The following is a 16,462-nucleotide window of genomic DNA, read 5'->3' on the forward strand; positions in this document are numbered from 1 at the left end:
ATATCATTGGAAAGTCTGGAATTCACTGCTTCTTTGCTTACGTTGGTGGAGACGGCTGAATTGCTTTGATTCCATAGGAGCCAGTGTTTACGGGGACTTTGTTTTGTTCCAGATACCTCACAGGGTGCTGGAGATACCAGGAGTGGAAAAACACACAGTCCTTGAACTCTTGCTGTCCCAGAGGTCTCAGTACTCTGGGAGAGATGCATGGGATGATAAAGAGTCGTGCCGTGTGTGGTATTTATCACGACCAAAGCCACTGGTGCTGAAACGGCCACCAGATGGTGAGCCCCTCTTCCTTAAGGGGTCCACAGAAGGAATCCTGCGGGGGGAGGTACCAAGCCTCGGGAGTGCAGGGTTTCTGCTAACTATTGGTCTGTAGCAGAACAGATGTCTTTCCTTGAATGGTGTCGTACAGATATCAAAAGTGTCTTCCACCCTGGGTGTGCAAGGAAATAGAGCTCCTAAGATGAGAGGCTGCCTCTGGCTTGTGCACAAAGAGGTGAGGGAACTGAAGGTCGCAGGAACCAGGTGATCGGGCCTCAGTTCCCTCACTGTGTCCTTTTCTCTGGCTGGTTTATATGCTAGGATGGTTAGAGCCTGTGGTACTCCCACTGCAAGCTTCTGAGAGTGTGACGATGGGCCTCGGCATGATTGTGTGGGAAGCTGAGAGGCTGCGCTGGATTTGCTTTGAGAATACATCTTAATGCTCCGTTGTGAGTGTCTGACTTCACACCTGCACACATAGCTCCCGTGTAGATTTGAACAGCAGATTTGGGAGGCGGAGTTAAAGCCTGGACCCAGCAGCCAGAGGTGGGAGGGAGTCCTGGCTTTCAAGGGGGCAGGGCCACAGGCCAGCTGTGTGAACAGGTCAGGCCTTGCACCGCTGTGCTCCACGTTGAGTGGGTGCATGGGCCTCTCCACCGGACTGTGGCGACAGGGAGAAGATGAAAGTGTGCGTTCTCTCATGGAAGCTCCAGAGCCTCCAAGTTCCCGTTGAATTAAGTCTATCAGAGAAAGAGATTGGGCCGGGGCATGAGCCTGTTCTAAATGGTGCAATGGCGTTCGAAGTTCTGGAAAACCTTGTAAAGAGGCAGCTGATTGTAAAGAAGAACAGCTCCTTAACCTCTCTGAACGTTCCTCATGCTGCCCCTAGAGGAGTCTGCCTTTCTCATTCCTTTGAGTTGTATAAAACCTTTAAAAACCCCTTCTTCTGGGCCCCTGGCAGTGTGATCAGGATCTGTCCCTGGTGCAGGAGCCGGCTTTCTGGATCCCATTACCTATAGTCAGACACTTTGCTCACTCCTGATAAAGCGGGGAGGAGCTTCAACTGAATGTACCAAGCTTAGCTGTCCCCCCCATGGGAGAAATTACCCTGTTGGAGGAAGGGATAAGGGGTGGAGGGGAGAAGGCGGGGGTGGGGGGAGGGATGAGAGAGGGGGTGGGGGGAGGGATGTTCATCTCTAAAGAAGAGCAAGAGTGCAAAATTACAAAGTAGTCAGAACAGGGACTGAGAAGCGGCCCCAAAGCACTGTTACCAGGGCCAGTAGCCTGGTTCCAGAACACTGTAGGTTGGCCGGGAGAAGGATAACTTAGATCAAGTTTAAGGTGCCCAGAAAGGACTGAGTCTAGCCACCATGATCCTGCGGGGAGGTATGATGGTTAGTTTTAAATGTCAACTTGCCACATCTGGAATTAACTGATAAGAGAGCCTCAGTTGAGGGACTGCCTAGATGGGGTTGGCCAGTGGCCATTTCTTTTTGTCTGTCTTTATTGCTAGTTGATATAAGAAGACCAAACCCACTGTGGGTGGAATCATTCCCTAGGCAGGGGGCAGTGGGAGGGGGAGAGGGTAAGTGGGTCCTGAGCTATATGAGGCAAGAGAACGATAGATGAAAATTAATTAGCCAGCGGCATCTGTGCATTCTACTGTCCCTGCTTTAGTTCTTGCCTAGACCTTGCCTCAGTGGTGAACTGTAGATGGAAATAAACCTTTCTATCTTCTGTGTTGCTTTTGGTCAGGGTATCGCTCATGGCAACAGGGAGGAAAATAAAACAGGAAGGGTCTGGTGTCAGGATGTTTCCCAGGTCGAAGGGCCAATCCAAGAAGGGAAAACTGGTGCCTGGGACTTAGAACTCCAAGGTCTTGGGTTTGTCCCAGCTCACATGTTAGACCTTCCATGTCCTAAGTAGGAGATAGTAAAGAAAAAGGCCCACCTTGCCTCTATTCCAGGAGTTAGGAGGGGCCTAGGAGACAAGAGTTTATGTAAGTATGTCTTATTTGCCCCCCGAGAAGGATTTCAGTAGCATCTACTTTTTCTTAAGTGTTTAGTGTATGCCCCAAAGTACATAGTGTTTTAAACATCTTGACATTTTGGGTTCAGACAGGAAATTGAAGTGGAGAGTTGCATAAAGGACTTTTTTCCCACCCCCAGAGGTTGGGGCAGCACTTGGGGGAAATCAGCAGGAAATGACACGGTACCTTCTCTGCCTCTGAAAAGGAGGCACAGGAAGAGGCTGGGATCCAGGAGAGCATGGCAGTACAAATCCGCAGAGGTTCTAGGGAGAAACCACGGGCGCTGGAGAAGAAGGACAAGCACTTTGCCCTAGTCTGACCTCCTATGTACAGCCTCAAGCTTCTGAAAATACAGCCACCCAGAAGCCAGGGATGCAGGCAGGGCATGGGGCAGGGAATTGAGGCGGCAGAGGGTGGGTGGGGGTGTCTTTACAGTATCCACCTGAGAAGGGAACTGGATGGAGTCCGAATTGGGTCGACTGAGGAGATCCATCCCACACCTGCTGTCTCAGTTGACTCTGCCACAGCCTGAGGCAGTAGTACTTCAGTCCAAAGATTACCCGACTGTCAGTGAGAAGCCAGAGGCTAAATCCCTTAGGTGGAGGCCACAGAGTTCTTAGAAGTCTTGGTTTAACCCATTGTATCAGATTGCCCCTAAGTGCATCAAAGATGAGACAGTAGAGATAGTAGCAAGGTCCTTTATTCATTTTCTGTTGATAAAGCAAAATGCCTGAGGCTGAGAAATTGTAGAGAAAAGGTTTATTTAGTTTATAGTATTGGGAGTTGAGAATTCAAGCAGCATGGCATTGACTCTTGGGACGTTCGCTGGGTCAGGTCCTAGTGAACACCATTAAGGGCAGTGCACACTAGGAAGAGATAACCAGGAGTCAAAAAGGGGGCTGGAATGGGGGTGGTCTAATCTAACATTCTCCCCCTAGGCCCTACCTACCTTCTTTTCACATTGTTTACTGGGGACCAAGTTTCCAGTATGAATCCTTAGAGGACCCATTAATACCACATCGAAACGCTGCAGACCCTCAGCTTGTCTTATTTCTACTCACATCTCAATGGGAAGTCTCAGGGCACCTCAGCTAGATACTCCATTCACGGACCAGATCACTCACCTGTTCCTTGCCTCAGTTTCCTCTTTTGTCACAAAGATATACTTTGTACAACCAATATGGAAGCAAGTTTATGGTGCTAGGGAAATTCTCAGGAATCCACAAGGTTGACCCCAGCTTATGCTACTAGCAATAGTGGAGAGGGTGCCTGAGCTGTCCTATCCTGGTAATCAGATCGGTGAATATTCTGTCATCATAGAGCCTTCATCCAGTAACTGATAGAAGCAGATGCAGAGGTGTACAGATGCACAGCTAAGCACCAGGCGGAGCTCTGGGAGTCCAGTAGAAGAGAGAGAGGAGGGATTATATGAGCAAGGGGGCAGAGGTGCGGGGGTCAAGATCATGATGGGAAAATCTACAGGGGCAACTGACCCAAGCTTGTGCGAACTTCCAAACTTTAGACCAACAGCTGTGGAGCCTACATGGGACCAGACTAGGCCCTCTGCATATGGGAGATAGTTGTGTAGCTTGGTCTGTTTGAGGGGCCCCTGGCAGTGGGATCAGGATCTATCCCTTGTGTATGAGCTGGCTTTCTGGAGCCCATTATTTGTGGTGGGACGCCTTGCTCAGCCTTGATGCAGTGGAGAGGGGCTTGGTCTTACCTCAACTGAATGTACCAGGCTTTGCTGACTCCTTATGGGAGGCCTTACTCTTTCGGAGGAGGGGATGGAGGGTGGGTTGTGGGGAGGAGGAATGAGAGGAGCATCTGTGGCTGGTATGAGAAATGAATAAAAAAATTTCTTAAATAAAAAAAACAAGTTTATTTATTAATAATTTCACTGTACATCTTGGGTTATAAGAATTACCCAACAAATGCTGGGGGTTTTGTGTATGTGTGTTTGTGTATGTGTGTGGTGCATACATCTGAGTGGGTACATGCCCATGAAAGCACATGCAGTGATATTTTTATGCAATGATATTTTTATGCAGTGGTACATTCATAAGTGAAAGCAGGACATGGGGTGTTTTCCTCTATCATTCTCTACCTTATTGCCTTGATATGGAGCTTCTCCCTGAGCCAGAAGCTAACGGTTTTGTCAAGGCAAACTCTTGGGGTCCACCAATCTCTGATCCCCAGTGCTGAGGTTACAGGTGTGTACAGTCGTGCTTGGCTTTTTACATGGGTTCTGGAAATTCAAACTCAGGTCCTTCTCTGAAAAAAAGGAAGCCTTTTTACCCATTGATCCATCTTCCTAACTCCCTAAATTCCAGCTTTTCATTCCTGAGGAGGTTAATTTCTGGACAGGTTGGTATGGGGACAGGTTGTGCCCCCACAATGGCATTTAAAAAACCCATTCAAAGATCACATAATAAGACCAGAATATTTGCATGTTCAAAGTGTCTTCTAATAGTCTGGGGTTATTTGGAACTTTTTTTTTCTGATTCTTTCTATGAATGTTTTTGGTTTTTTTTTTTCCTCTAAAATACTGAAGTTATTCAGCCATATAAGTATGAAAGGTTTTTTTTAAATTTATGTTTGTTATTTTTAATTGTGTATATTTATGCGTCTCTGTGTGGGGGTATGTGCACATGAGTACAGGTGCTCACAGAGGCCAGAGGCATCAGATCACCCTGGAGCTGAAGTTACAGGTGGTTGTGAGCCTTTTGATATAGGTGCTAGGATTTGAAGTCAGGTCCTCTGGAAGAGCAATATGTGCTCTCCCATCTATAACTTGAAAATTTTAAAGAGAATATAAAGTAAGGGTTAAAAAAATCAAAATTGTGGCTGGAGAGATGGCTCAATGGTTAAGAACATTAGCTGTTTTTCCAGAGGACCCAGGTTCAATTCCCAGTACCCACATGTCAGCTTATAACTCTCTGTAACTCCAGTTCCAGGGATCTGACACCCTCACGCAGACATACATGCAGGCAAAACACCAGTCAATGCTCATAAAAAGTAAAAAACTCAAAATCAATTTGACCTGAAATCACATGCCTTTAATCCCAGTAGCTGGGAGGCAAAGGAGGTAGATCTCTGGGTTCAAGGCCAGCCAGGACTATATAGTAAGACATTTTCTCAAAAATAAATAAATAGACAGATCAATCTATTTATTGAATATATTCATTACATTACATTATTATTGAATAGAACAATTGAATAGAACATTAGTTCCAAGTGACTTGGTAGAATTAAAAAGTGACATTGGGAAGGGACAGCTGGCATATGCAGAGAAAGTACTTTCTCTAAATTTCACCAGATACAGTTAAAAAAAATCTAACCCAAATGATTGAATTGTAATAGATTTGGCTTCATTGAAACAAAACAACAAAAACCCATTTGAACGCACCAGGCACTAATGGAGCCAATTGGCTAAAAGTTACCTCCATGCATATTTACTTAGTAGAGAGCTCTTGAGAAAAAACCATCATTAAAGTATGTAAGTAAGTAAGTAAAATAAATAAATATTTAAAAAATAAAAACAAAGCAAACCTGTGACTTTTCTAACTGAGATGGAACAACTCCAAAATACTGTGTCATGCTCAACAGGCCCACATGAAAGATGGCAATTCATCTAATTGGCCATTTACTTTTTCAGAAATAAAGGGGTCAGTGGGAAGAAAATACAAACACAACTCTTTCTTTAGAGCCAAAGAACACTAGCTGGGAGCTTCAACTGAATCTTCTGATTTCACTGGCCATGTAATGAAGGACTCTTACATGGGACCCTCCCTGGCTTTGGTGGACTGTGGCTATCGCAGGGCCTGAAAGAGCCTCCAGTGTCTGAGAGCTAAATCATCTCGGGAACAAAGAGCCCCAGCTCCCTCGGGCTTGAGTATCTGTACCTGGGTTACTTTCTGAGGGTCACATTTCATGAAGATTCTTCCTGCTTTGCTGATAAACATGCAGACCACGGGACTGTGAGGTGTCGACATATAAAAGCACTTTAATGATGGTCAGGGGACAGCTTTCAGATTTCTATTCTCTCCCTCCCCTGGGAGGGTCCTGGAGATCCAACTCAGGTAGCCAGCTCTAGCCTACAAGCAGGCTCCCTGGTAGGAGATTCTGACCCCTCTGACATCGCACCCCTCATCCTCACAGCAGCCTGGGTGGTCTCTGTATTTTTATTCTAACCTCATTTCACCAATTCAGAAACTGGAAGCTGAGAGTCAGAGAGATTAAGACACTGATGTAGATAGTGTTCCGTAGCCAAAAGCGGTGGACTTGGAATTTCCTGGCACTTTCCGAGCCCAGTAAATTTCAGAGCCCAGATCCAGACCACATGCAGTGTACTTAGGAGCATGATCCTGTACCCTGCAGCTCTGCATTGTAGAGGTTTGGGGGATATGGGGAAGCAGAACTACATCTAACGGGACATCAGCTCCCAGCCCAAGCCCCTAGATTTACCCCATCGGAGCCATGCTCCTTAGTGGCCATGGACTCAATGCTCTGACTACCTACCTAGTCAGATGGAAGTCCTGAGTCTCCCTATCCTGGGTCTAAGACCAGCAACCCCACTCTCTGGTAGACTGGTGCTTGCTGTCAGTGTGCCCCAAGAGGTGCATTCCAATTAGGCTTCGTGGGTTGACTTGGTTGGTTCTGGGCTCACTTGTCTTTGCCATCTTTACTTCCATCTCATGCCTCTAATGGCTTTTTTAAAATTTTATGTTTATTTATGTATTTATTTATTTGTTCGTTTGTTTGGTGTCAGCATGCACTGAATCCAGATAGCCTGTGGTGCCTGGGGACCTAGCGATGCCCAAGGCCATGGTGAGTCTCCCAGAACTGGAAACAGGACCTATCAGCAAGGCTAAGCATCTAGTTTGCAAGCCAGCCTGAGAACGTCCCCCAGCTTCCTAGCCGAGCACCTTGGGAGGTCGACCTGTTTCAAGTGAACTGAAGAGTGAAAGCCTGTGACTTTGAAAACCCTCCTTTTAATAACATCTTCACAAAAGACAGGAAGATGCGTTGTTCCTTTCGTGGAAGATCTGCTAATCCCACCACCTGGTGGAGGGTCGGAAGGATAAAGCCTGTTGCTTGGGAAATATATTAGCTGCCACAGGCAAGGGCCGCTCTGTGGGGTGCAGAGCTGGAAGTTTCAAAGGCTAATCTTCAATGTAAAAAATGTGGTCTTTTGGCCAAAAAGGAAATTAAAATGAAGTGAGAAGATAAGAAGGGCTGTTAGTTGTCCTTTCCACCCACTTAATAGGAACTTTGGATAAAAAAAAAAAAATACCTTCCTGGAGCTGGCACGATGGATCAGTGGGTAAAAGTGTTTGCTTCAGGCAAGCCCAAAGACCTGTTCCATCTTCAGAACCCACGTGAAAGGAGAGAAATGACTCCCAAAGAAAAGTTGTCCTCTGACTTCCACATGTATGCCGTGTCATGTGAACGCTTGTGTCCACCCCCCACCCCCGACAGGCACACACACTAAATTAAAAAAAAAAAAAAAAAAAAAAAAGAATACCTTCTGTAGTGGAAGCATTGGCTCTGACATAAAACCTTGTGCTGTTTCCCTGTCTGTACCTGTGACCGAGAACCGACTGAAGGAAGCAGCTGTGTGCCCAGAAGTACGTACAGGATTTTACAGACGAAACTGACCCCTATGCCATGCCAAACCCACAAAGCAGAGGAAGCAAGCCCTGGAGGCTGTGGAGCGAGTTTGGAAAATGGACAAGCAGCATATGGCTAGAAACCATCCTTGGCATGCAGTCAGGGAGGTTTCGTCTTTTGCCCTGAGCTGTGGAATCCTAACTGTTACCTGGATTGAGTGAGGGTGCCGTGAGTTGATGTAATGATGGCAAGTTCCAGAGGTTGCATGCTAAGATAGCATGCAACAAGAGTTATGAAATCCTAACGGGTGCCCTTGTTCAACCTTCTCCTCCCAATAGTTCAATTATTCATCTGCTGAGTCACTCACTGATTCATCGGCTCATTTGTTAAAAGTATTCGCTCTGCCATTTCATAGCTGTGTGACCTGGAGCGAGTCGTGCTATTCTGTGTTTCCTTTTCTGCATCTGTAAAACAGAGGTCCTCGTAGTACCCGTCTTCCAGAAGGTGCTAGGCGATTGCCAAGGGAGTTGCTACTCTGGAAGTGTTTGGAAAGGGTTTCTGGAGCCAAGCTCTGAGTGACACCCTCATTCAGCATCGTAGCGCCTTAGCCGTCTTGCTTAACCACTTTGGGGCCATTTCCTTGGCTAAACTCCCTGTGGACATCCTGGCTGGGCTTGTACACTCTACATGTAGGGACCTCTCTGTCCACAGAGGCTCCATGAGGTAGAAAACCAGTCCTCAGTGAACATCTTTTGAAAGAGGGGGACTTTCCAGAGGAGGCAGCAGGCTGGGGCCCTCCTGGGTTTAAGACTTCAGAGTGCGTTGGCTGATGTCAGAGGCAGGTAAGAGGGCCAAACAGCCTCAGGGCTGCACACTTCACTCAGCTCAGGCCAGACCCTCAGGGGCGCTTGCTCCTCCCCGTTAGTGATAATGTCAGTATCCCAGTCTTGCCTGCCTCACGCATCAGAGTGGGCCTAGGAGCAGGCTGCATGTGGCTCTGCCAGGCTGCCACCCCAGTGACCCTTCTCAGCGGACGCTTCCACCCCCTGAGCGAGTCTGTGTTGGCCTTTGTGTATTCCAGCCTGCTTCTGTCTTGCCCCTTATCTCTGTAAGCACCTACCAGGGAATGAATGCACTGGTTGGCTGTTGTGGTTCATTCGTTTCTCCTTCTGGGTAGGGTTGGGGACACAGTTGTTATTGGTGTTTTCACAGTGAGAGGCTGAGGCATGGAAACCAGTCAAAACCCTAGTCTCCGGGGCAGGACAGGGAGTTGGGGCTATTGCGTACCTTCTCTATCAACTTGTCTCCTAACACACTCAGTCTGAAGGGGGGTGGGCAGTAACACCGTCTCTTGCTGTATTGAGTCCCCTCCCCGCCCCCTTGTTCATTTCCCTATACATCTCTACCTCTCTGCACCTCATTCTTTCAATCAGATTAGGATCAGAGACAAACAGTCCTCCTCCCCCATCTACTGAGCTCTACTGTTGAGAACCAAAAGTAGGGTGGTGGTGGTGGCACTCCAGGAGACCTGCACCAGAGGCTAAGTTCAAGGTTTCCCTGGTCATAGGCAAAGGTTTCTTCCCTCCCTCCTTCTCTCACTCCCTCCTTCCCTCTCCACTCCCTCCCTCCCTTCCTCTCTCCTCCCTCCCTCTCTCCCCCTCCCTCCCTCTCCCCCTCCCTCCCTCTCCCCCATCCCTTCCTTCCTCCTCCCTCCCTCCCTCTCTCCCCCTCCCTCCGTCTCCCTCCCCTCCTTCCTCCTCCCTCCCTCCCTCTCTCCCTCCCTCTCTCATCCTCCCTCCCCCCTTCTTCCTTCCCTTTAGTTCCCCATTCCTTATTCCATCTTCTCCCATTCACAAGATTGGCTTCACAAAGCTCCTCCTTTAAAGAGAGGTTGGCTAGAAAACATTGCCCGCATCTTGCAGCTCCCCAGCATCCTCAGGAGATGATGAGGACATGCCCTGAGCTGCACCTGACACCCAGAGAAGAACAACTCAGGCTGCTGCCACTTCCTCTGGAAACCAACTCAGGTCAGGAATGTCCTATTCGGAGTCTGGGACTTCCTCCATCCCCCCAAATCTCCAGAGGAGGAGTAGGCTGAGGCACCGAGTTTCTTGACCGTCTATCTGCCTGCAGGCCAGTGACAACAGAGAAAAGCATGCATCCTTCCTTCTTTATGACCACTGTTTCTCACCTGTTCTACCTTGCAGACAAAGAAAGTCAGGCTTAAGAGGTAGGAGCGGTCAGAGGACACTCAAAACAGGACTTAGAGACTTGGGTGCTGGAGCTGGGATCCTGCCCAGCTGCTAGAGGAATAAATGGGCTATTTCAGTGTTCTCTTAGATAGGCTGCCTGGCCTGGCGGTCTCTACCCACTTTCCTAGCATACCAAAGCCAGTATCAGCAGAATGAGTAGATAGACAGGGCACCGTACTCAAGGTGGAGGTCATGAGCTGGGGGATGAAGCAGGTTTCACTTCACAGCTGTGTTTCTATAGATCTGTCTCTGCAATTGAAGTCAGGGTAAAGGCTCAGCTCTGAATGTGAATGTTGGCATATCCTGTCCAACGGAGCCCTGGCTTTGAATTTCACCTCCACCCATTTCTGTGTGGCCTTGAATAAATTATGGAGCTACTTCACATCCTCAGTTTTCCACATCTCTGAAATAGGGTTGGACTAGAAAGGTTCAGAGTTATATAATGAAGGTGGAGGGAAATTATGCACATGAAGTGTTTAGCACGGCGCCAGCCTCCCTAGCCAGGCTCAACCATAGCCACTGTTGTTAGTGATAACATTTCTCCCTCAAAGTAGCCAGACCTCAGCATTTGACTATCAGATTCAAAAATACACATCACTGTGAGGAGTCCAGTGTGTGGAGCCTTTTCTAGATATGGAGGCTTCAAGTTAGAAAACAGCACTCCCAAGCTAAGGAGTCTGTGGCTTCTTACCTGAAGTTCGTCCAGATTCATGTGAGAGTGTCACTCTCACACCCAGAGGAGAGCTGTCCTCCTGCTCTCTGGGCAGCTTGTCTACACCCTCTGCATCAGCCTGTGGCACCTACCCTGACTTCTAGGTCTCCCTGCCCACCCCACCCCCCAGCTCTCTCTAGCTTCTCTGTCTGCACTCACTCCTCAGAAAGTCATCCCTTTTGCACTCAGATGCAGCCAGACACTCATCATCATGTTGATCCCATTGTCCAGGAACATCATGTCTGGGACAGGACTCCAGTTAGGAAATGACTTGTCCATTCATAGTCTCCCGCAGGGTAGAGAATGATACAGCTCCTTGTGTCTGAGTCTGTGTCCCCTCCCTCCACAGTGCACTTCTGGAAGGCAGTGCCCAAAAGTCTACTGGTGGCCTCACTAGGGCAAACTAGTGTGTGACATAGCCCAGTTGAGCCTTATAAATGGTCACATGAAGTAAATTATGCCGGTTCTGGCCTTTACAAGTGAGTTTTGCTATGCATTGGTTTCTATTTCGGACTCCTGACTGTGCTAGTCATATGAGCAAGTTGCTTAATCCCAAGCTTCCATATATATTCTTGCTCAAAAATGATAAAAACTGACAGTACACACACGCGCACGCGCGCGCGCACACACACACACACACACATGCACACACACACACACATACACACACACACACACACACACACTATGAAGGACAGTTTAACCATGTGCCAGTCAGCACTTAAAGACACCGCCTGCTATTCCCACTACTGCTTTGTTTAGTTTTATCGAAGTGATTTCATGTTCTTTTTACATAATTTTAATTCTTTAAATTTTCTGTTTTGGTTGTGCATTCATGTGCGTGCGCCTCTATGTGGAGGCCAGAGCTGATGCTGGTTGTCTCCCTGGATGTAGCAACACAGTCTTTGAGACAGAGTCTCCCACCGAACCTGCAACTCACTATTTCAGTTAGGCTGGCTGGCCACCAAGTCCTGCAGACCTGTCCATCTTTGCTTAGCACTGGGGTTACAGGCGTACACTACAGTGCCTGGCTTTTATGTGGATTCTGAGGATCCAAAGTCAGTCTCCATGCTTGTGCCGAAAGCCCTTTACTCCCTGAGCCATCTCCCAGGCCCCCAAGCTCTTGTTCATTCATCTACTTTTCCACACAGCCCTGCAAAGACCAGTGAAGCAAGCGTACTTCGCATCTTACCCACCAGTAAATCTGAGAAAAGCTGCTTCTCTAAAAATCACACACTTGACTGGACTACCCTTCCCTGTGGCACACCCCGAAGCATCCATGCTGTGTCAGAACATGACATGCCCATGGCCCCCTGAGTAAAGAGTCCTGTAATTCATAAATGCAGCGATCGGATCGGGCCAGACAACATTAAAAGTTATCCAGACAATCATTTTCTGCTTGGAGGGAAAGAGTTATGATTTATTAAATGAACTGTCTCTGTCTCTCCGGGAATGATGTTGAGTTTTATTTCCAGTTTCCTGCCCTACTCTGAGAAGGCACAAAATTGGAGAACAGTCTCTTGTGAGATTTACTGTATAATACTGTGCGGTAGAAAGGCACGTCTGGTGAGGCGCGGGGGCTGTGGATGGTGGATGCACTAATAGGGTCAAAGAAAGAATGACTTACGGATCCAGGGCAGGGAATAAGAACACAGAGGAACATAACCATGATTTGTTTAGCTGGAATTTGCCCTAATCTGTGCTCCAGTTAGTCGGTAAATGTTTTTCCTGTCTCACATGTTTTTCAACTGTCCTGGTTGGAATCCAGCAGCTTGGGTTGGTACTTCCTGTCCATGGGAGATGGACAGGAAGAAGAGATGAGTTGCTTGGAACAAGTTGACGCGACCTGGAATCTACACTCTTCACTCCACAGACTCAGTGAACCAGCCGGGTAACAGAGGGCCAGTCTTCAGCCTTGGGGAAGCCACTCTCTTCAAACTTGGATTTCCTGTCTGTAGTCTTGGGAAGTTGTTCCTGACCCCAAAGAGAATAAGTATTATGTCTGAGTTTTCCTGGGTGTGAGGTTCATATGTGGAGTGTCTGGACACCCACCAGTGATGTTTCAACTGTGAGGATTTAGTTGTCATCTTTGTTGGAAGTCCTCCTGGAAGCTTCAGCCTGGACAAATAGAGACATGCCATCAGGGCTTGGTGGGGACAGAGTTGCAAGGTGGCCTTTCAGCAAAGTGTTTTTGGGGACTTGTGCTAAGAAATACGGGCATGGGGAGTCACAGTAATGAACTGGCTGTTCTTGGCGTCAGCAGCGGGCTTTCTCTGTGTTTGCGACTCAGTACTAGGACAGCGAGGTTGAGCTGCTGAGACTGCGGGACGTGAACGGAGCTCAGATGCCCAGAGATGCTTCTCGTTCCTCAGCCCTTTGAGGAAATGTCTGAGAAGAGCCACATGAGTGGGGGGGTTAGTTTGGCCCATAGTTGCTGAGTTTTCCATCCACTGTGGCTGATTCCATGGCAATGGGCCTGCAGTGAGGCAGAACCAGTGGGATCATGGGACAAAGGAGGCCACTCAGCTCAGGGCTGCCAGGAAGCTGAGGGAGACAGGGGAAGGGGAAGAGAAAGGTATGGCCTTCGAAGGCACATTGCCAGTGACCTCCTTCCTCTGACCAGGCCCCATGTCCTACTTTCCATCATCTCCCAATAAGGGTATCACATTAGAAATCCATCAGTGGATGTATCCATGGATAAAGCCAGGCCCCTTGAGATCCATTCACTTCCCCAAGTCTCATCAGCTGATACCGGAGCCTTTGACCTATAAGACTTCAGGAAATATTTTGGATTCAAACCAGCCATGTCCAGGCCAAGGAAGGAACTGGATCTGGGTGGGTTGCATTGCTTCCATGAGATCCCTGGTCTTGGCTTGGTGCCTACAGGTGCCAGTCTGTAGAAAGAGGCTCAGTGGGGAGCAGGGTTACATCTTAAGGTGATTCTCAACTAGAACAATCAAATATTATCTCCAAGGATGTGTGTGTGTGTGTGTGTGTGTGTGTATCTTTATATATATATATGTATATATATATATATATATATATATATATACATATGTATATATATGATGTACATGCAGGCCTTTCTGTCATGATGTTTTTCAACTGTTCAGTAAGGTATAACCTATATTAAGGCCCAAACTCAAGTACAGGCATCTATTACAGTGTAAAACGGCCCTACTCTAATTGATACTTGGAGCTTCGTCTCTTGTTCATTCATCCATTTAACAATCACCAAGTGACTCCTCAGTATTGTATATAAAATATATAAAATTGTATATGCATCTAATAGGTAACCTGCTGCTGGCCAAGTATGGCCTCTCCTCCACCAAGGGGCTCCTTCTAGGGAGAACAGTGACAGCAGACTGAGGAGAGGCCTGGTGTCGAGTAAACCTGTGCTGTATTAAAAAGTGAATAGATGGCCGGCCGGGCGGTGGTGGCGCACGCCTTTAATCCCAGCACTCGGAAGGCAGAGCCAGGTGGATCTCTGTGAGTTCGAGGCCAGTCTGGGCTACCAAGTGAGTTCCAGGAAAGGTGCAAAGCTACACAGAGAAACCCTGTCTCAAAAAAAAAAAGTGAATAAACAATAAGTGGGTGAAACAAAGGGAACAATGGGCAGCCCAGGGTAAGGGAAAAAGACCTCTAGGCCAGCTTGTGTGCATGAGACCCAGGATTTGATCCCCAGCAATGCAAAAAAAAAAAAAAAAAAGGAAGGAAAAAGTAATAGTAATTAACTTCCCTATATACCACACTAGGGACTCTGGGGAGAGTCAGACACCCCCTCCCTTCAGGGGTTAGTGATACAGGGAAGCACTTTGTAGAAGTACAGATGCCAGGGGCTACAGTGGCAATGTCTCTGTCTGGGAGTCATCAGAGAGAGGGGTACTGGGAAGTGGCCTTTGTACTGGAATGTGAGGGGTGGGTAGAAAGGGCAAAAATAAAGTAGATCGTGCCAGCCGGTGAGGTGTGGAAATCAGGTTAAGGTCAGCAAGACCTATTCTAGATAGAGAGTCGAGGCTTCCTCCAGCATTTGCTAAGAAGCAAGACTCCCTCCAGTTGTTGCTGGAAAGCAAGGTCCTTCTAGCTTTTACTGGTAACCACGGCTCCCTCCAGCTGTTGTTGAGAGTCAAAGGCCCCTCCAGCTGTTGATGAGAAGCAAGATTCACTCAGTGGAGGTCATGGTGGCCGGATAGTCAAGGGCCTGGGGCTGGAGCTGGTGGCCCCGCCCCTGCAGCTCACTCAGGATAAGGTCGGAAGGAGAAGGTTTTGGTTTTTTTTTTCCACTATTGAGACTCTGAGCCCTTCTGCTTATGTCCCTTCCGCTGTCTTCCCCGTAAACATCCTGCCCCAGCGGCAGCTCCTGACAGACTGTTTATAGTCAACACCGTATGTGGTTTCCAGAACCAGACCTAAGCCTTTAGACACAGCTGGCTTCTGTTGATCAGTTATCTGCCAATTCTTCACCTGAAACAGCTCTTGAATCTCCTCCCCACTCCTCTGGTCCCAGCTTTTTCTCCTCCTCATCGTCTGTAGGCTAGCTTCCTTCCTAATTTGCCACGAACTGCTATGGAGAAGTACAGGGTGGGTATGTGGTTAGCAGTTTTTCCCAGAAAGATACATAGTCCAAACCCCAGGGCCTGATCCAGCCCATTACTCTCATCTTCCTGACTCCGGGTGGATGCATACTTCTGATCTACTTAGTTTGGCCGGGACTCATTATATCTGACATCCTTATGAGCAAATCTAATGTTTACCTGGGCTAGTGGGGGAGACCAAAGCTTCTCCATGATGGTTTATATATCCTCCCTAGGGCTGTCCCAGGCCAGTTAATGTGGTGGCAGAATCAACCCCTCCAGTGAGGAAGTGGATTTGTTGCATGAATACTGTTTTGGGTGTATGTATCCTGATGGTGGAACCTGGGGCCTCCTGGATACTGAGTATGTGCTCTACTGCTAACACCCCAGTTCCTGTCTCATTCTGTGTTTGAGCCCTTGTGCTCCATCTGCATCCATTTACTGCTATAAAGTCAATCTCAGGATCAAAACGTGGAGAAATGGCCTCTACTTGTGAGAGAAGGCAGAACCTCTGTGAATACCGATGGTCTGGGAAAACTGGGACCCTGTCTGCAATGACCGCCATGGTGGGACAGTGTAGACGGGTTCCTGCTCTCTACTGCCCTTGTTGTACTAGACTAATTTACATGCTCTCCAAATTCATAATATGGGAATCTTTGGGACAATGACCTTGGTGATGTCAGGAATGCGTTGCAGAGCTGGAGACCAGCAAAAGCCCAGTGAGTCTCCACTGTTACCCATTATTATCCAATAATCCTCTTAAACTTTCACGATTGCATTGTTTTTCCTGGTCCTTGTGGACCCTTCTCTTAAGACTTATAAAAGTGACATCTCACTGGGCAATGGTGGCGCACGCCTTTAATCCCAGTACTCGGGAGGCAGAGCCAGGTGGATCTCTGTGAGTTCGAGGCCAGCCTGGGCTACAGAGTGAGTTCCAGGAAAGGCGCAAAGCTATACAGAGAAACCCTGTCTCCAAAAAAAAAAAAAAAAAAAGTGACATCTCACGTGTGGTCGT

At 47.8% G+C, this 16,462-nt stretch overlaps 1 long non-coding RNA gene across 1 annotated transcript in view; it reads left to right on the forward strand.

Moving 5' to 3' along the window:
- Positions 1-16,462, forward strand: part of LOC131897196 (uncharacterized) — a 50,922-nt gene that overhangs the window by 4,347 nt on the left and 30,113 nt on the right. The gene's annotated exons all lie outside the window — the stretch shown is intronic.

The sequence above is a fragment of the Peromyscus eremicus genome, chromosome 20, assembly GCF_949786415.1.
Source record: "Peromyscus eremicus chromosome 20, PerEre_H2_v1, whole genome shotgun sequence".
Classification (NCBI taxonomy): Eukaryota; Metazoa; Chordata; class Mammalia; order Rodentia; family Cricetidae; genus Peromyscus; species Peromyscus eremicus.